The sequence below is a fragment of the Sminthopsis crassicaudata genome, chromosome 2 (assembly GCF_048593235.1).
Source record: "Sminthopsis crassicaudata isolate SCR6 chromosome 2, ASM4859323v1, whole genome shotgun sequence".
Taxonomy (NCBI): Eukaryota; Metazoa; Chordata; class Mammalia; order Dasyuromorphia; family Dasyuridae; genus Sminthopsis; species Sminthopsis crassicaudata.
The window spans coordinates 199,826,508-199,849,237 of record NC_133618.1 but is presented as its reverse complement, the minus strand read 5'-3'; positions in this window follow the sequence as shown (position 1 = coordinate 199,849,237).

Here is a 22,730-nt window from a genome sequence, read left to right as displayed (position 1 = left end):
AATACTGCCCTTCAGGGCTTCTACTCCTCTCTACTCTTGAACTATGACCCAGAAATTGGTATAGACAATGGAATTGTAAAATATCATCTTTACCTGAATCTAGTGCTAGCACATGGCTACCTGTAATCTCTTTCTGACCAGTCCAAATCACCTTATCATCTCTAGCCTGAAAGTTCCTGAAAGTGCTGCTATTTTTGTTGTCACCACCTATTGCAACCATTGATTATATGAGTTCTAGGCTAGTTTCCTACTTTGTGTCACCAGTTTCTTTTCCTGAATTTTTTTTAGCTCTCCCATTCCAGAATTTGATTTGATGCATTATTTTAAAATTGTTTGAAGAGGAATTTGAGAGAATTCCACTGAGTGCTTCTCTACTCTTCCATCTTCGCCTGACCCCTGAAAGTCCCAGTGTTCTAAGAGAAGCAATAACTAAAGTTCTAATCGCAATTCAATATTCTGTGATAAATGTTACTCTAAATGTGCGGAGTTTTAGAATGCTGGAGTGCATGGAAAATAGGTTTCTCTAATTGACAATTAAATATTGAAGTATTTTTAGTTTTATACAGTTGGAAATGCAAATAGTAGAACTGTTTTATGATTGTGGGGTGAACTTAATTTACCTCACCATAGACAAAATATTAGAATGTGGCTTCTAATCTCAAGTAAAGTTGGAGTTATGCACAGGAATGAGCCAAAGTATGAACTCAGAAATAGAAGAGAGAGCTGAAAATAGAATCCAGAACTGTTAAAAAGAGGTCATAACACTTGTTCTCTATGCTATCAATTGTTGTCAAGCACGTTGTTTGGTCAATGAGAGACTGTAATGCCTGCTCTTAACAAGAAGAAATAGTGAGGCCATTTTATGTTCTCTAATATACCTTGCTGATGACAAGAATAAGAAGGGAAAGAGAGAAAATACTCTACTTTCTACTATGATTTTTTTTTTGCTTCAAAGGAGAGAAAAAGGCAGAAAATACTTCCCTTTATTTTCATTTATGTTTGCTGAAAAGTGGAGAAAGAGAAGAGTTTTGAAAAAAGATAGCATTGGGGAAGCTTTTCCTAACTTGAGAAAAAAGACTTATTCCTTTTGCCAAGAGAATATAACATTACTTTAGCTGAAGGCATCATCAGTAAACCTGAAGCCTTATATGATGGATATGATGGTTGCTATTGAGGAGTAAGTCCAGCTAAGCAGAAAGATAGCTTGAAAGCAGAAATTTAAAGAGGGAACCTCACAGATCTATTGGATTGCCTGAGGGATCATGCCCAGTTAGATATTTGCCACACAAAGAGTAGTAGATAATATTAATTTAGTAGTGCAGGTATATGTTCAACACAAAAGTTACATTCATCAAACTACTTTTATGTGCAATTCTTGAGACAGAAAAAGGACACTGAAGTTTGCGATTCTAGGGTTGTGAGTGACCTTTCAAACATGGCTTTTTCTTCCTTGTATGTTTCTTGCCAAGTTTCTGAAAGTTAGATTTCATTCTCACTTAAATACACTGAGTGCTTTTGTAGAAGAGTGTGACCTAGGGTTATGATTGGACTCTGATGCATTGATTATTATTGCATCTGATTTATGTCCAGTATCTGTGACATTATAATTAATTTTTTGCTTTATTATTAACTAATTGGTGAGATTCAAGATTTAATGGTGTCAACACTGAATAATGGATGTGTATAAATGGGAATCAGACTACTGCAGTTTTAATGATAATAAGTGGTGAATTGTGGAAGTGTATTCCCTATAACAATGTTAACCATATGACTTCAAGAGGGTGATACTATTTTCCCAGGAACCTAGATCTTCCAGTGTGAAGATATGCTATGGTATATAAGTCAGACAGAAGAGTAAATATTAAGTCTTCTAAACAAACTTTCCATTTTTGTTAATTTATTATTCACAAGATTGACTAAAATACGTAGATAATACAAGATCTCACTGTGGTCTAAATTTTTTTTTGATTGGATAGAAATAAAAATTACCTTAAATGATGGATATATATGTACATATATCTATATATATACACACATACACAAACGTATGCATATGTATATATATACACATACATATATAGATGTCTCATGCTTTTATCAACTTATACAAGGCACTTTGAATATTATAGCCATATATGTATGTATTATTATATATATACACACATATGTGTATACACACACACACACACACACACACACACACACACACATGGAAAGAGGGAAAGAGGGGAGGGAAGGTGGTTCTCTGGAAAAAAAAAAGTATATTCTAGGAATATTCCATGATCTGCTTATAGTTAAAACTGTCAAATGGACTATTTTGAAATGTAATTAAATCTGACTTTTGATGTAGATGTAGTAATGTACAGGGCCATGGGATTTGCAGGCCTTATTCCAGATGTTTTTTTTTTTTTTTTATGACACTCAGTTCAATCATTTTGCTATTTAGTTAAACAAACAAACAAACAAACAAAAAAAAAAGAAGAGTAAAACATAGCAGATGTGGAAATGGTTGTAACTCTGCTGATATGTATTAACTGTATAATTATGAATAAACTTTAAGGGGCCCAAAATTCTCTAAAAGAAAAATTATAGAAAAGTTGCCTATATTGAGGATGAAATTTCCATGCCTGAATTATATTCAGACTAATGTAATCACAGGCCTGAACCAAAAAACATAGCATCATAATACCAACTCACCAAAGAAAATCCAATACATGGTTGTTGTAATGTAGTAAATTGATGCTTACTGTTGAGTAAAGTAATTCTCTTTTGGAGGTCAGAGTATGTAGCAATTCTTTTCCCTTCATCACTTTAGAAGGAATGCTAATGGCATTATGTAATATAGCATAACTATGCTAATATTTAAAGATAAACAACATGGTAAAATGGAAAGACAATTGAATTTTTGATCAAAAGATGTGAATTTGGAGACTATCGTTACATTTTAATTATTGTGACAGTGGACAAATTGAAGTAGTTAGATGACATATTCCTGGAGTCAGGAAGACTTGATTTCAAATCTGGCCTTAGATACTTATTAGGAATGTTGTACCTCTGAAAGTCATATATCTCTGCATCAGTTTCCTCATTGGTAAAATGAGTTGGAGCAGGAAATGGCAAAGCACTCAAGTATCTTGCCAAGAAAACCCCAAGTGGGGTTATAATCAGTATTACCTGACTGAATGGCTGAACAAGAAGAACAAAATAGACAGGTTACTTAATATCTTGATACCTCAGTTTCCTCCATTGTTAAATGAAAATACCACTTAGATGATATATAAGGTCCCTTTATATTCTAAATTCAATGACGGTGTTCTAATGCAGTATTAAGAGCTCTCCTATTTTGCACTTGATCTAGATCACATAACTGTGTACACAGACAGATGTTAAATGTTCTCTTGGAAGATTAGTAAAAATTATTGAGGAAAACATTCTTGAAATAATACTTTGTTCACATTTCCAAAGGTAGGAAATAGGAAAAGCAGAGAGTGAATGCTAAGTTGGTGGATGGAGTTGATGATTATAGGAAGCAGTGCAAAGATGAAATATTGTTACATTCATACTGGGAAAAATCCAGGCAAACAAGAATAATATAACACCAGGGTGGCTATTCAATGATGCTTTATGCTGGGGTTAGCACAACAGGTAGTGTTTGTCCATTAGCAGTCACATAATGATCTGTTGCCTTATCCACAAGATTGAAGAAAATCATGTCCAAAGCTTATATTTCATTGAATTAATAAAGTTTGAACCAATCAAGCTGCTCTGAATTTAAACACTTGCAATGGAACCAAATTTTTCTATCAATATTAAAGTTGGAGAGCATATGTTAGTTGAAGACATTTTCATTGAAAAACACTGTGATATCATAGAAGACTCAAACTTGTCCCACTTCTGACATCACGACTATGAAGCTGGACAATAAATTTAATTTTCAGTACTCTGACTATACTTTTAAGATGATAAGTTACAAAAATTTGATAGTTAAATTAATAAGAGAAGTTTGATAACTGGAGTACTCCCCATAGCACTGATATATATATATATATATATATATATATATATATACTTTTCTCTTTATAACATTTATATAAATTTCATGTAAATCATACCTACTTTTCTTTTATATACATTTCATGTAAATCATACACACTTTTCCAAAATGGTTGAAAACTAGCCTAATTTATACCTTTAAGAATGGTAAATTATCTGAGATGCTGAACTATGTCATTCTTCACCATTTACCAGCAAGATAGAATAAGACAGTAACATAAGTAACAATCTGACCTTGAAGTTCTAATTTAGACTAACTTTAAATTTTATGGAAGTCTCTGGCCTCCCCTTTTCCTATTCTTCCCTCTCTTCCTCTCCCTCTTTTCCCTCACCTTTTTAATATAATTTTTAAGTAGGACATTGGTATAAGGAACTCCCCAGTGAGGAAATTACATCTACCAATACAGATGAACAACTTTTCTATTACTTTTACTCTGAAAGAAAGGCTCAAGTAATTTAAGTGACTTGTCTAGGATCATATGTTCAGTAAAGGGGAGGTGAAGAGAGAAAGATGCAGAGAGAGAAAAACAGGCATACTCTTAAGTGATGAATCGTATCATCAATCAAAGTCATATGTAACTTTTTTCCATTAAGTATATATCTTTCACTATAGGAGTTCTCTACATATCTAAAGCACTGATTTAGCAACTAAAAGGAATTATGAATTGTAGAATTCAGAATTTGGTAGTAGTCAATTAAAATATTTTATTTCTTGATCAATTTTAAGGATGTATGATGGATTTTGTACATGAAATATGGATAGGGATAGGAAGGAATCTGGTAAATGTGGGGAATATATTTGGCAAACCTCTTTAAAATGTAAAAAAAAATTAAGTCACCTTTATAGTTTAGAAAGAACTATTTTCATGTCATTTCTGTGAGGTTGGTAGTGCAAATATTATCATCTTATTTCACAATTGAGAAATGTGCAGCCCAGAGAGAAAAAATGCCTTGTCCTCAGCCATATATCTAGTATGTGACCAAGTAAGGACTGATATTCAATTCCTCTGTATCTAAATAGTACTCTTTTCATTTCACTAAGCTATCTCCCTGAAAAGAAACTCACATGCATGCACACATATATGTACATTTTTTTTAATGTGTTACAAAGAAAAATAAAGTATCTCATACCAAGAAATGCTATTTTAAAATAGGACCAATTGCATTGTATTGGGGATTCAGTGTATTTTGATAGCACACACTGATTGATTTGATAATCTACAACAATATACAAGAACATTGCATTCATTTTTCAAGGGGATACTAACCTTTTGCCTGAAGTACCTTACAGCTGCCAGGAGCTCATAGCATCCATCAGGATGACATATACTGTGGAAGCACATATTGGCTGGCATGTGGAGGGCTATGATGTACTGCATACAAGCCATTGAAATCACATAAATGTGCAAAACAAATGTACAAAGGAAATGAATGTCATCCCTATACTTCATTGTCCTGAGAGCCATAGACCCGTGACTCCCTGAAGCAGGAACCAAGGATTCTATCCTAGAAGAAAATCATGTTGTCATGCTATCCCAACTCCTCATTTTGGCTTCTGGAAATGTGGACCATACTGTTTTATTGCTCCAACCTTTTTGTTCCCTGGTGAGTTCATCTGTGAAATAGATATGGTTGCATATCAGCTTTTTTCTGACATTTCCTCACATATGATGGGATATTATATAGACATATAAATGTATGTGTATCACTTTTGCCTGCAATTTTCAGAATAATTAAATCAATGCATATAACTTCCATAGAGGATCATAGGTTTTAGAGCTAGAGATGAGCTTTGACCTTAACCATCTTATTGTAGACTAATCTTTTCATTTGAATGATTGGAAAAAAGCTGGTCTAGGGAAGAGACAAAATGACAGTAGTAATAAAAGAAAAAAAATTATATATGACATTGAAATGTTCTCATTTGATATTAAAAATAACCTTATGATATAAATATAATATATACCTTATAAAACATAAAATATAGCCTAGAGAGATCTTGCCTTTGCTTATAGAGCTAGTAAGAATCAAAGGCAGATTTGAACTGAAGTCCCCTTTTTGTTCTATGAATTGCCCACGCCAGCAAGTAAATAATATTTAGGAGAGTTGAGAATGAAATCCATGTTCTATTACTCCATATCCAATACATTTTTCATAGCCTATTGCTAAATTATATTGAAGCACATTAGAAAGCAAGGTGGTTAACTGCTATGCTTTAAATTTCATGTCAATTTAAATTTCTTTCCTTTCTTCTTTTCATTTTTTTAAAGAATCCTGAACAGATTCTTATTTCCAGATTTTGTAGGTACTGAAAACATTTTCTACTTATAAAATCATAGGACATTAGAAGTGAAAGAGAGCTGAGAGATTATAAAAGCCTTTTAAGCTTAATTTGCCAAGAAGGGAACTAATGCCCAAACTGGTTCTAACGCCCAAGAAATAGAATTTTGCTTTAACACTAGTATATGGATATGTATAATTTCAAAACAGGATTATGCCAGAAAGTTATCTGTATTTGAACTTATTGGCATAGAGAATAACATTTAGGCAAGTCTATTAAGACATTATCATTTGTTTCCCTCTATGTCGGTGTCCAGCTGCCCTTGATTTCTTGCTATTAACTTAATTAATTTTCTATACCCATTTTGCTTTATCTGGGAATGACTTTCATAAATTAATTCATTAATATTTTTAATATACAAAAGTTTCATATTACAAACATTGTGTTACCATGTACATTTATTTTGCATATATATTTTCCCAAATTTAACAAATATGTATAGGAAAATTTTGAAAAGTCAGTAATTCCCCAATTCTTTATTGGATTTTGTGAGGTGAACAAAACAAATTATCAAGGAAATAAACTTCTTATTAAAAGCTTTATGATCTAAAGAAAACATGTTAATAAATAAGAGTTGAAGAGAAACAGGGTATTCAATGTTCATTTTATTACATGGGCAAAAACTATTTAATTTCACAAGGAAAGAGAGCTTGGATTTGACTCTAGGTCTCAATTTTTTGCCTATAACATAGGTATAATAATATTATGTCAATCAAAACCTTTCATAATTATTGTGAATATTTAAAGAGATGATACCTGTAGAGTACTTTGTAAACCTTAAAGTAAACGCATTGTATGTTGTTGCTGTTCTTGATATTATCTAATTTTTCATATATTTTTTGGATATGGTTCTGATAAAAATGGTCATGGGACATCATTATCATACTCTTCTGGTTCTGTTTTCCCTCTCCTCTCCTCTTTTTTTTTTTTTTTTTTTTTTGTTCTAATATCTTCAGTTCAAAACCACGTTTTCTACTATGTCTACTATATTGTATATACTTTAAGGTCATTGGTATTAACAATGCCTATTTTTAACAACATTTTGGGAGTTATAATGTGATTATACATGGAGACTTTATCTAAACAATGAAATTTATTGATGTGAAGTTTATACTGTGTCTTTATATTTTCCTCAGCTTGTACTTGAGAAATTTATTCCTGTTTATTGCATTTTATTCGTTTAAGTTTCATGCAGCAGATTTTTTTTTCCCCTAGATCCTGATAGCCATGTGTTGGTTATCTTCACAACCTTATGTCACCTGCAAACTTAATATACAATTGTCCAAATTGTATATAAAAATGTTAAAAACACAGATCCCTGGTGCATTTCATTAGAGACTTTGTCCCCAATTTACATAAAGAAATTCATGACTACCCACTTACTCAATTTGACCATTCAATCTCTCTTAATTCTATTTATATATATACAACATTCTTATTGAGATCTCATTTTTTCATCTAAGGCATAACAATAATGTGAATTACTTTGTAAAATGTTTTGCTGTAATTTAGGTAGTTTATGTCTACAGGATTCCCCTCATCAACCAGCTTAATGATCCTATCAAAGAAGAAAATAAAGTTTATTTGTTATGGAGTGTTTTTGATGAAATCATTACAGCTTTTGAGATTCATTGCTTCCTTTTCAAAATCTAAAAGTTAGATTTACATCCAGAAGAGTTCTTAGAGGTCATCTATTTTGACCCATTCATTTTCACATGAGAAAACTCTAGTCCAGAGAGATTAAGAATTTTGTTTGATGTCACATAAGAAATGTGCAGAAAACTCCAGTAATGAACTGAAATTCTCTGAATTTGGAATATTTATTTTTTCTTTCTCACAAATCACCCCTTTAATAATATTTTTTAGATTTTTTTTCAGGAATCGAATGTAAGCTAACTGCCTCATGGATTTCAGACTCAATTTTCTGCCTTAAATAGTGTGACATTTGTCCTTTTCTCATCCTGGGTCATTTTTCCTATTCTCTGTTATCTCTAAAAAATCACTAGCAGTAATCAAATCTGCCAATTCTTTCCATACCTAAGGATGTAGTTCATCTGGAGGGGGTGACTTTAATTCATCAAGGGTAGTTAGGTGATCTCTTATTATCTTTTCACTTATCTTGGGTATCAACTTCCCATTAACCATTTTTGTTCTCATTTTTAGTGCAAAGCTCATTCTCCTTAGCAGAGGAAACAGAAACAAAAGCTCACTTGAGAAGCTCAGCTCAACATCATTCTTTTAACCATTCATTATTTTTCAATCCATCTACCAGAAACAGTAGTCTGTGGCTTCCTTGATATTCCTTTCCACCAATCCTGTCCAACCATCCAATAAAAAAAAAATAACCAAAGTGCTTTAAATTATTCTTAGCTTTTTGAACAACATCAGGACACTCAGATTTAAATTTCAATATTACTCATTCTATTCTTTCAGGATTATCCCATATTTATCTATCATTTTTTCCTTCCTCCCTTTCTCCTTCCTTCTCTCCCTCAATCCCTCCCCCCTCTCTTTTTCTCTCTCTCTCTTTCTCTCTCTCTCTTTCTTTCTTTATTTTTTTCTTTCTTTCTCTTTCTTTCTTTCTTTCTTTTTTCTTTCTTTCTTCCTCTCTTTCTTTCTTTCTTTGTCTTTCTCTTTCTTTCTTTCTGTTCTTTCTTTCCTTATTTCTTTTCTTCCTTTCTTTCATTGTAAACTTTTTCTGTATTTCTTCCTTAAGTCTAGACATTTTTTAAAGCACAAATCAAGTCCTGATTTGTAGCATTTATCAATTTTTGAAATGTAAATCAAAAATTGAACAAGTGGGTCATTGGAGTTGGAATAAGTCATTGCACTAAGTGAAGATTCATAGCAATCTCTGCTCTACAATTTATAGCCTTAGATAGTTGTCTGGGGTGGAAGGGAAAGGGTATAAAATCAAGATGGTAAAAGGAGATATAACATTTTTTGACCTGGGTTTCCACAGCTTTCTCCACAACAGTATAGAAAGTGTACCAGACCAAATTATGATTTGTAAAGTCAAGAAAAATTAACGATGAATCCCAGCCATAGGTAGTTTAGGAAGATGGATAATGTGGAATTTGAACTGTGGCTGGCCATGAATACACCCAGCTATAGTGTCAGGGGACATTCTGACACTCAGGGATGGTAAGATAATTGAACAGAGTAGTCAACACCTTGCAAAAAGATCCTCACATTCTCCTACATTAGCTTTGGAAGCAGGAATGGGTATCATCCAAAAGGTATGTCACTTGGAACCATCTACATTCCTTGTCATAATTCCAGAGTAGACAGAAGTGAATATAAGGGAGCAGGAGTCCTACCTGTGTAAGGAGTAAGGTTTAAGTTTCAGAAACACAGTTATATGGCTTTATGGTCAAAAACAGAGGGAGGACTTCATATGACCTTGAGGCCAGCACATAAGCCTATCATGGAACAAACCAGAACAGGAGACCAATACCAACAGGGAGCCAGTAGGTAGTCATTCTGATATAGAACCACACAGTGGGTTAATGGGGACTATGTCTGGTAGCTCTCCTTGGATCACACCAATTTGAAAATGCTGAAAACTTGGCACCTGTAAGACTGAACTATGAAAGTGACAGGACATAGTGATAACATGATCTCAATCCTGACAGTTGATTGGATAATGGTGAGTTTAATTGAATTGTCTTAGAGAATGAATCAGAAGATAATATCTGAGATTGTTCTCAATTCATTTTGTGACACTGCTTAATTTTTCAGAAAGACAAAGACCATAATAAAGGAAAGGCAATATCTGCCATCAAGTAGTTTACATTTCACTAGAATTCAAAATGAAGGAGCTGGATTCAATAATCTGTAAATGTCACTTTCAGCTTTAATCTGGAATCTTAAATGTTATCCTGTTGTACTTTTCTTTTCTGTTTTAATTTATTTTCCCTTCTCTTTCATTCCAAAAATCTTTCAACTTCTATAAGCATCGAATATTCCTTTTTTGTCTTTCTCTATACCAGGACAGGGAGATTCCTAGATTTACCAACATCTTTCTCCATTAAAAATGAAACAAAACAGTACATATTTATATAGGCTGGATTATAAAGTATTTGTGATGAGGAAACATTCAATTCATACCACCATTTTTATCATATTATCTTTTGGCAATTCTACCTATAGCTATTTAGGGCTTCTTCACGTGTTCATTTTACTCATTGGTTTCATGTAAAACAATAGCTCTATTTCTCAAATAATAGACTTCTACATACCATTTTAGAATTGGCTGATCAATTTCCTTTTTTCATTGATCTTTGACCACATAATACAGTGCTATTATATAAAAGATTCTTAATAAATATTTGCTGATGAATTTATAAGACTTCAATGCTACTACAAATTAAAATATTAACTTCAGTGTTGCCTACACTATTTCCTTTGATCTTCACAGCAACCCTGAATGGAATGTAGAGAAAGTTTTACTACTGTCATTTTACAAATGAAGAAACTTTGTTTCAATGAGAAGAAATACCCTTAAATAAAGTCAGATAGTGAACCTGTAGCTAATGACTCCAACTCAGAAATGTGTCAGGATATTAAAAACAAAATCTGGTCTTAAAATCAGGAAGATACAGGTTTAGATATCTCTTCATATATTTATTATTTTCAAGACAACTTTCAAGGCCTTGGTTTTTTTATCTGTAAGATGGGAGTTTTAACAGTTCCCATTTCACAGAATTTTTTTTTGAAGAATAAATAAGATAATCTATGTAAGTACTTTGCGAAAATCTAAAGTGTAATATAAATGTGAGTCATTATTGACTCCAATGCACTTACCAGTACATTACAATGCTATATCACCTTAATTACTGTTAAAAGCCTTTGCATTTTCTATGTAGCCCTCCCCCTACCATCAGCATGTAAGCATTTTAAATGATTTAAGTCACATATTTATAAAGTTACAAACTACTCTGGTCCTGCTTTATGTATAATTCCCTCTCAAAGTCTTATAATGATCACCATTAGAAAGCACTGCATTAGAAAATAATTTTACAATTCTCTGACTAATTCCTACCTGGCCAGAAATTTTATCTACAGCATTTCCAAAAAGTATGCATCTAGCATCTCTGGAAAGGCTCCCAGCAATGAGAAATATTGTTACCTCCTGAGGGATTTCATTCTAGTTTTGGTGACCTTGAAATCTTTATCTCCCTTTCATTTCTTTTCCTTGTATCCTTCCCTCCCTCTCTCCTTCCTTCCTTCCTTCCTTCCTTCCTTCCTTCCTTCCTTCCTTCCTTCCTTCCTTCCTTCCTTCCTTCCTTCCTTCCTTCCTAAGAAATAGATCTTTTTAAACTGTATTCTTTGTTAGAGGGACATTAGCTTCTTCTTTTTCTTCTTCTTATCTGGCCTATAGCTTGAGGTCTTTTTTATTATATTATTTTTTGGCCATTGTACCAATAGATATTCTGTGCTTCTTCATTATTCATTTTATTCATTGGCCTTATATAAAATAACAATAGCTCTATTTCTCAAATAAGAGGCTTCCATACACCATTTTAGAGCTAACTGATCAATTACCTTTCTTCTATTGCTCTTTGACTCAAATATTCCTTAACACATTTTTATGGAAAATAGTTTTCTCTAACAGCTTTGATGTTGAGGGTTATTGGAGATAGGGACAACTGCTTTGCTGGTTTAAATCATATTCATGCAGTCTGAATCACAAACACGCTTATCCTTTGGTCATCTAAAAATCTAATAATGGAGTTTCACAGCTGATTTGTCCTACTAACAGTGCTCTAAATAGAAGCTCTGGTACTGGAAATCACCAGCAGAGAAATTCAACAGTTCAAATCACTTTGGAAGAAATCTGGAATAACCAGGCAAACCATGTTTATAAAAACATTCAACCTATCAGAATTGGCCAATGTGTATAATATCTTATTCACCTACTTCAGTTTCTTGTGTTATTGAAACATATCCAAAATCACTGATCTGACAATGGTGAAGAATGTATAATAACATGCCTAACAATGCTAGAAAGGGAGCAAATTGTCTTTTCTATCATTTTTCCAGTAGAAGCATTGACATTTTTCTTTATTCTACATCTGTTCATATTATACACAGCTGATTTGTCCCTGAAAAGTTGCATATAATTCAGCTCCTAACAATATAGTTTTACATTTCTTTGCCTAATCACATAGCTTATTCTAAAAATTCTGTTTGATACAGTGAAATGCTCAGTGTCTGTAAGCAAATAAATGTTCAGTTGAAGTCACTAATTTTAGCATTCATAAGAAAAGGGGACAAACATTTATTTATTTATTTATTTATTTATTTTTTTAATTTTATTTTTTTTTAATTATATATATATATATATATATATATATATTTTATAATATTATCCCTTGTATTCATTTTTCCAATTTACCCCCCCTCCCTCTATTCCCTCCCCCCGACGACAGGCAATACCATACATTTTACATGTGTTACAATATAGTCTAGGTACAATACATGTGTGTGAATATCACTTTCTTGTTGCACAATAAACATTAGAATCCGAAGGTACATGCAACCTGGGCAGACAGATATTAGTGCTAACAATTTTCATTCCCCTCCCAGTGTTTCTTCTCTGGGTGCAGCTACCTCTGTCCATCATTGATCAACTGGAAGTGAGTTGGATCTTCTTTATGTTGAAGATTTCCACTTCCATCAGAATACATCCTCATACAGCATTGTTGTTGAAGTGTACAGTGATCTTCTGGTTCTGCTCATTTCACTCAGCATCAGTTGATTTAAGTCTCTCCAGTCCTCTCTATATTCCTCCTGCTGGTCATTTCTTACCGAGCAATAATATTCCATAACCTTCATATACCACAATTTACCCAACCATTCTCCAACTGATGGACATCCATTCATCCTCCAGTTTCTAGCTACAACAAAAAGAGCTGCCACAAACATTTTGGCACATATATGTCTCTTTCCGCTCTTTAGTATTTCTTTGGGATATAATCCCAGTAGTAGCGCTGCTGGGTCAAAGGGTATGCACAGTTTGATAACTTTTTGGGCATAATTCCAGATTGCTCTCCAGAATGGCTGGATTCTTTCACAACTCCACCAGCAATGTATTAGTGTCCCAGTTTCCCCACATCCCCTCCAACATTTGTCATTATTTGTTCCTGTCATCTTAGCCAATCTGACAGGTGTGTAGTGGTATCTCAGAGTGGTCTTAATTTGCATTTCTCTGATCAGTAGTGATTTGGAACACTCTTTCATGTGAGTGGATATAGTTTCAATTTCTTCCTCTGAGAATTGTCTGTTCATATCCTTTGACCATTTATCAATTGGAGAATGGTTCGGTTTCTTATAAATTTGGGTCAGTTCTCTATATATTTTGGAAATGAGACCTTTGTCAGAACCTTTACTTTTAAAAATATTTTCCCAATTTGTTACTTCCCTTCTAATCTTGTTTGCATTAGTATTATTTGTACAGAAACTTTTTAGTTTGATGTAATCAAAATCTTCTATTTTGTGATCAATAATGATCTCTAGTTCTCCTCTGGTCATAAATTCCTTCCTCCTCCACAAGTCTGAGAGGTAGATTATCCTCTGTTCCTCTAATCTATTTATTATCTCCCTCTTTATGCCTAAATCATGGACCCATTTTGATCTTATCTTGGTATATGGTGTTAAGTGTGGATCCATATCTAATTTCTGCCATACTAATTTCCAGTTTTCCCAACAGTTTTTTCCGAATAATGAATTTTTATCCCTAATGTTGGAATCTTTGGGTTTGTCAAAGATTAGATTGCTATAGATGTACCCTTTTTTGTCCTTTGTATCTAATCTGTTCCACTGATCTACCGGTCTATTTCGTAGCCAATACCAAATGGTTTTGGTGACTGCTGCTATATAATATAGCTTTAGATCAGGTACACTTAGACCACCTTCCTCTGAGTTTTTTTTCATTAGTTCCCTTGCAATTCTTGACCTTTTATTCTTCCATATGAATTTTGTTGTTATTTTTTCTAGGTCAATAAAATAGTTTCTTGGGAGTCTGATTGGTATAGCACTAAATAAATAGATTAGTTTGGGGAGTATTGTCATCTTTATTATATTCGCTCGGCCTATCCAAGAGCACTGAATGTCTTTCCAATTATTTAAATCTGATTTTATTTTTGTGGCAAGTGTTTTGTAATTTTTCTCATATAATTCCTGACTTTTCTTTGGTAGATGGATTCCCAAATATTTTATACTCTCAACATTTGTTTGGAATGGAATTTCTCTTTGTATCTCTTGCTGTTGCATTTTGTTAGTGATATATAAAAATGCCGAGGATTTATGTGGATTTATTTTGTATCCTGCCACTTTGCTGAAATTTTGAATTATTTCTAGTAGCTTTTTAGCAGAGTCTTTGGGGTTCTCTAAGTATACCATCATGTCATCTGCAAAAAGTGATAGTTTGATTTCCTCATTTCCTACTCTAATTCCTTGAATCTCTTTCTCGGCTCTTATTGCCGAGGCTAGCGTTTCTAGTACTATATTGAATAGTAATGGTGATAGTGGGCAACCTTGTTTCACTCCTGATCTTACTGGGAAAGGTTGCAGTTTATTTCTATTGCATATTATGCTTACTGACGGTCTTAAATATATACTCCTGATTATTCTAAGGAATAATCCATTTATTCCTATACTCTCAAGAGTTTTTAGTAGGAATGGATGTTGGATTTTGTCAAATGCTTTTTCTGCATCTATTGAGATGATCATATGGTTCTTATTAATTTGATTATTAATATGGTCAATTATATTAATAGTTTTCCTAATATTAAACCAGCCCTGCATTCCTGGAATAAATCCTACTTGATCATAGTGTATTATCTTGGAGATGATTTTCTGAAGTCTTTTTGCTAATATCTTATTTAAGATTTTAGCATCAATATTCATTAAGGAGATTGGTCTATAATTTTCTTTCTCAGTTTTCGATCTACCAGGTTTAGGTATCAGTACCATGTCTGTGTCATAAAAGGAGTTTGGTAGGACTCCTTCATCCCCTATTTTTTCAAATAATTTATATAACATTGGGGCTAATTGTTCTTTAAATGTTTGGTAGAATTCACATGTGAATCCATCTGGCCCTGGGGATTTTTTCCTGGGGAGTTGATTAATAGCTTGTTCTATTTCTTTTTCTGAAATGGGACTATTTAAGCAATTTATCTCCTCCTCTGTTAATCTAGGGAGCCTATATTTTTGGAGAAAGTCATCCATTTCACTTAAGTTATCAAATTTATTGGCATAAAGTTGGGCAAAGTAACTCCTTATTATTTCTCTAATTTCCTCTTCATTGGTGGAAAGATCCCCCTTTTCATTTGTAAGACTATCAATTTGATTTTCCTCTTTCTTTTTTTTGATCAAATTTACCAAAGGTTTATCTATTTTATTGGCTTTTTCATAAAACCAACTCTTGGTTTTATTTATTAATTCAATAGTTTTTTTACTTTCAATTTTATTGATTTCTCCTTTTAATTTTTGTATTTCGAGTTTAATTTTTGGTTGGGGGTTTATAATTTGGTCTTTTTCTAGCCTTTTAAGTTGTAAGCCCAATTCGTTAATCTTCTCTTTCTCAATTTTCTTCAAATAAGCCTCTAAAGATATAAAATTTCCCCTTATTACTGCTTTAGCTGCATCCCAAAGATTTTGATATGATGTCTCATCATTATCATTATCTTGGGTGAAATTGTTAATTGTTTCTATAATTTGCTCTTTCACCCAGTCATTCTTTAAGATGAGATTATTCAGTTTCCAATTACTTTTTGGTCTATTTACCCCTAACTGGACAAACATTTATTAAGCAATACTATGTCACAGAAATTTTGCTTTCTTCTTTACAGATATTATTCCATCTTATCCTCACTGCAATCCTGAGAGATAGATGCTATTATTGTCTCCATTTTACAATTGAGGAAAGCGAGGTAGATAGAGATTACCTGACTTATGTAATATCACACAGATCTTACAGGTTGGATTTGAGCTCAGGTTATTCTGACTTCAAACCCAGTACATTATTAACTGCATTATCTAGCTCTGTTGAACTATAAGAAATTTGTATTTGAATTGCAATCATATATGAAATATCTCACTATCTTCAATTAATGATCTAAAATACATTTAAATTTGTTAGAGTATACTTCTTAAATGATTTCCTTTCCCCTTTGTTATGTACTTTTCAAATTTTGTATATAGAATTATTAGAAATGTTTTTGTCTTCTATCTTTATTTTCAAAATACATATATAGATATTTTTCAACATTCACTCTTGCAAAATCATGTTCCAATTATTTTCCTCTCTTTTTTCTGCCCTCCCTTAGTCAGCAAATAATCCAATAAATGTTAAACATGTTACACATATAGAAGAATTGTTTCTTCTGTACATATTTCCACAATTACATTGCACAAGAAAATGAGATCAAAAAGGGAGATAGAAAAAAAAAAGCAAGCAAACAACAACAAAAAAGGTGAAAATACTATGTTATGATCCACATTTAGTTCCCATAGTCCTCTCTCTCGGTACAAATGACTCTCTTTATCAAAAGTCTATTGGAACTGGCCTGAATCCTCTTATTGTTGAAAAGAGCCACGTTCATCAGAAATGATCACTGTATAATCTTGTTGCTGCTTTGTACAATGTTCTCTTGGTTCTTAGCATCAGTTTATTATGTAAGTCTCCCCAAGCCTTTCTGAAATCATCCTGCTGATTGTTTCTTATAGAGCAATTATATTCTATAACATTTATATGCCATAATTTATTCAGTCATCCTCTAACTGATAGACGTTCACTCAGTTTCTAGTTCCTTGTCACTACAAAAAAAAAAAAACAAAACTGCTACAAACATTTTTGCACTTATAGATCACTTTCTCTCTATGATCTCTTTGTGATACAAGTGCAGTAGAAACACTGGTGGATCAAAGGATATGCACACTTTGATAGCCCTTTGGGCATAGTTCCAAATTGCTCTCCAGAATAGATGGATCAATCCACAACTTCACCAACAATGTATTAGTGTCCCAGTTTTCCCACATTCCTCCAACATTTACCATTATCTTTTCCTGTCATCTTAGCCAATCTAAGAAGTGTGTAGTGGTATCTCAGAGTTGTCTTAATTTGCATTTCTCTGATTGATAGTGATTTAGAGTATTTTTCCGTATGACTCGAAGTGGTTATAATGTTTTAATCTGAAAATTGTCCATTTATTTTGACCATTTATCAATTGGAGAATGGCTTGTATTCTTATACATTTGATTTTAGAAATGAGGCCTTTATCAAAACCCTTGGATGTATTTTTTCCCCAATTTTTGGGTTCCTTTATAATTTTATCAGCTTTGGTATTGTTTGTACAAAACTTTTTAATTTAATATAATCAAAATTAATTTTTTTGTATTTCATAATGTACTTTACTTCTTCTTTGGCCACAAATTCCTTCCTTCTCCACAGATCTTAGAGATAGACTATGTTTTATTTTTCTAATTTGGTTATAGTATCACTCTTTGTGTCTAAATCATGAACACATTTTGACATTATCTTGATATAGGTGTTGGGTATTGGTTATTGCCTAGTTTCTTCCATACTATTTTCCAATTTTTGCCAGCAATTTTTGTCAAATAGTGAGTTCTTTATCCAGAAGCTGGGTTTATCAAACACTAGACTGTGCATAATTATTACTATTTTGTCTTGTGAACCTAATCTATTCCACTGATTAGCTACTCTATGTTATAGCCAGGACCAAAAGCTTTTAGGTACAGTGAGGCTACATTACTTTGCATTTTTTTCAATAATTCCTTTAAAATTCTTGACCTTTTTTCCAGATAAACCTTATTATTTTTTCTAGATTTGTTTAATTGGTATGGCAACGAATAAGTAGACTAATTAAGGTAGAATTGTCATTTTATTATATTACGTCAGCCTACTTATGAGCACTTGCTATTCTCTCAATTGATTAGATTTGGCTTCATTTGTGTGGGGAAGAGTTGTATAATTGTGTCCATAGAGATGCTGACATTGTCTTAGCAGGTATAGTATTAAATATTGTATAATATCTACACTTATGTTAAGTGGAGTTTCTCTTGCTGCTGTATATTGCTGGTAACATATAGAAAGGCTAATGATTTATGTGGATTTATTTTGTATCCTGCAGATTTTGCTAAAGTTGAGAACTGTTTCTTAGTTTTCAAGTTAATTCTTTTTTTTTTATTATTATACATGGAAACAAAAAATTTTTATTATGATGAGCTCTGATGGATGTGGCTCTTTTCTTTTTTTTTTATAATTTTTTATTATATATATATATTTTTTTTATAATATTATCCCTTGTATTCATTTTTCCAAATTATCCCCCCCTCCCTCTATTCCCTCCCCCCGATGACAGGCAATCCCATACATTTTACATGTGTTACAATATAGTCTAGGTACAATACATGTGTGTAAATACCCAAGTTAATTCTTTAGAACTGTATAAGTATACCATCATATCATCTGCAAAGAGTAATGAATTAGTTTCCTCATTACCTATTCAAATTCCTTTAATTTCTTTTTCTTCTCTCTTTGCTAAAACTGACATTTCTAATACAATATTGAATAATAATGGTGAAAGTGGACAATCTTATTTCACCCTGGATCTTTTTGGGAATGATGCAAGTTTGTCCCTATTACATCTGATACTTTCTCATGGCTTTAAAGAGATGCTATTGATCATTTTAAGGAAAACTCCATTTATTACAATACTCTCTGGTATTTTTAATAGGAATGGGTTTAGGGTTTTGTCAAATGATTTTTTTCTTCATCTATTAAGGTAATCATATGATGTTTATTAGTTTAGTTATTGTTATAGTCAATTATGCTAATAGTTTTCTGAATATTGAACTAGTCCTTCATTCCTGGTATAAATCCTACTTGGTTATAATGTATTATCCTGGGGATACCTTGCTGTAATCTCTTTGCTAAGCTTTTATTTAAGATTTTTATATCAATATTCATTAGGCAAATTGGTTTGTAAATTTCTTTCTCTGTTTTTACCCTACCTGGTTTAGCTATCAGCATCATATCTGTGACATAAAAATAATTTAGTAGAAGTCCTTCTTTCCCTATTTTCTGAATAGTTTGCACAATGTTGGTATTGATTTTCTTTAAATGTTTGTTGAATTCACATGCAAATCCATCTGGACCTGGAGATTTATTTTTAGGTAGTTGGATAATAGCTTGTTCAATTTCTTTTTCTGAAATGTGACTATTTAAATAATTTGTTTCCTTCTCTTAAACTGGGCAATCTATATTTTTGTAAGTATTCATCCGTTTTGATCAAATTACCAGATTTGCTGTCATACAGTTGGGTAAAATAGCTCCTACTTATTCCTCTAATTGTCTTTTAATTGGTGAAAAGCTCACTCTTTTCATTTGTGATACTTGCAATTTGATTTTCTTCTTTCCTTTTCCTAATTAAATTAAGTAAAGGTTTATCTATTTTTTTCATAAATCTGGTGCTTAGTTTTGTTTATTAGTTCAATTTTTTTTACTTTCAATTTCACTAATCTTCCATTTAATTTTTAGAATTTCAAATTTGGCATTGGCTTTTTTTTTAATTTTTTTTTTTCCTAGCTTTTTTTAGTTGCATGTCCAGTTCATTGATCTTCTCTTTGTCTGTTGTGTGCAAGTAAGCATGTTGAGATATAAAAATTCCCCTAAGAACTGTTTTGGCTACATCTCGTTATTGTCATTCTCTTGGATGAGATTATCAATTGTACCCATGATTTGTTGTGTCACTCAGTAATTTTTAGGATTAGATTATTTAATCTCTAATTAATTTTTGTTCTATTTTTCCATGTCTCTTTCTTATGTGTATTTTTTTACTGCGTCATGATCTGAAAAATATGTATTTCCTATTTCTGCTTTTCTGTGTTTGATTTTGAGACTTTTATGCCCTAACATGAAGAATTTTTGTACTTCTAAGAAAAAAGGTATAAGATTCAACAGGAGACAGTTTTCCTGTAGTATCCTCAGAGTTCGAGTTCTATTCTTCCCTGTCTCCATATGTATGATCAGAGTTTGTTTTGCCTTTTTGCTCATTTTTTAAAGGTTAAGTTCTTCTTTTAAGGCAAATGGGAGATTGTCCCAAGTTCTCTGTATAGGCAACAGTGGCTTCATGCTGCCCTGGGGCTGGTGCTACTAGCTTCCTTCCCATGCTGGGTGAGAATGGCTAAATTCTGTTTTATTCTGAAATTCAGGGACTATTTGTCTTCTGTATTTGCACTGGAGGTGCCACAGCTAATCAACTGATATACTGGCTTCTAAAGCAGGACAGAGTAGCCAAAACTGCTGTATTTTGGCTAAGAGCCTTTCAGCAGATTCCCCAGCACACAAAACCCTTTTTGCCCTGTGTTATCTTGAGCATCCCTGTGCTGTGTCTGCACTGATTTGTCTCCCCCTACCTTAGGCCTGATTGAAACAGACCTTTCCTAAAGCTCTTCCAAAATATCTTCTGTTGGAAATTTGTTACACTTCAAATATTTGTAGGTTCTGTCACTACAAAATAAGTTCAGAGACTTGATTTGGTGTTGTTCTAAGAGAAGCCAGGAAAAACTCAGACAATTACTTGTCTATTCTCCACCGTCTTGGCTCTGCTTCTCAGTAAAATGTTATAAATTTTAATGATCTTAGATATCAAATACTATGTTACAAGATAATTAAGATTAGGATTTGTGGCTTTCCATCTTGTTATCTCTTGGATTTAACAACATATAGTATGTGTTTAATATATTTATAGAGTTGAATACATTTAAACCATCATTGAAGAGATGAGGAACCTTGAATGCTGACAGACAAAGTAGAATGTTTGAAGTCATACTGCAATATAAACAGAATTCTAGACTAGAACTCAGGCCTATATCTGCCTATCAGAACAATAATTCTTTAATATTTAATGTTTATAGATTTATGATTATGCTAGTATGAGTACTCACTTTACCTTTGCATATCTAAATTGATCCATGCCTTTTCACAGTGATACTACTCTATGCTTCCAGTATGATTCTGTTGTCCTTTTCTCAGTCCTCTTAATTGAATATGAGACCAATGGGATGTTCATCTTAGTCTTTCTCAATACATTACTGACAAGTTTTCTTTTTCAGTCATTGATTTCTCTGATAACCTCCTTTGCGGCACTTCTCTCTATTGGTATTAAGGTGTAATAAACTCATATGCAATATTTACCTTTCCAATGACCTTTGATTGATGCTCAACTTTGCTTTTTTGAAGTTGATCATTCTTGGGTCACCATATTGGAATAATAATTATTAGAGGCTACCTTTACTAAGGAGAAATTTCTTCTATTTTTCAAAGGCTATTCATTTAAAATATTCTTGGAACTTATTACTTATACTACATTGCTATAACTGATCAAAATGGACTCATATCTTGCTCAGTATCATTTTGATAGTATATATGGTTAGCATATTAAGAGCAGCAAAACAGGGGGGCGGAGCCAAGATGGCTGAGAAGATACATGCGATTTTGTGAGCTCCCTTCTTCCTTCAATACCAATTAGTTAAATCAGCCTCAAAAATAACACTGGACTGATAGAAACGACAAGGACTGGAAGCTCGACTTACCAGCTGAAAAGAATCTGGAGTTTCAACAGAAAAGGTCAGTTCCCAGGGGAGGAAAAAAAAAGGAGGCCAGCACAGACAGTTAGGTGCTAGCACACTGTGACAATCAGAACTCTGGGATCAGAGAAGCCACTGAGATAGAAGAATCTGGCACAGGCTGACAGCTCTTCTCTGCTTATAAAACAGCAGTTCAGAAGAGAAATCAAGCCACTTTAAAATATAAAGCCAGATACTAGAACTACCCCAATCTGGAAGTGACCTAACAGATCTCGGCAAGGCTGTGAAAACCACCTTCTGCTGTCCAGGGCTTCACCTTGGGGTAGTTAAGAGCTTGAAAAGCAGGGATACAACCCAAGGAAACATATAATCCACATAGTGCCTGGATCGACTAGAGGCTGTGGAACTCAGCCACAGAAGTCCCAGAGAAGCAGAACCTTTGAAATAGGGACCGCGGTTTCTGGGCAGACACTTCCAGTTTGAGCTCAGGGGCTTTTCACTTCAGCTGCTCATATCCATGCCCCACAGGACACATTGGCTGGGCTTTGTGTCACCTTTACTGCTCAGTCTTAAACCTCAGGGAAATCTCTAGGACACACAGTGGGGGTCCTTCACTGGGCAACCCTCACAGAGCAGCCGCAGCCATACTAATCACCTCTGAGACACTTCCATGGAGGGGGAGGAGAACTTTCTCCCAGAAGTCTCTCTTAGCTCAGGT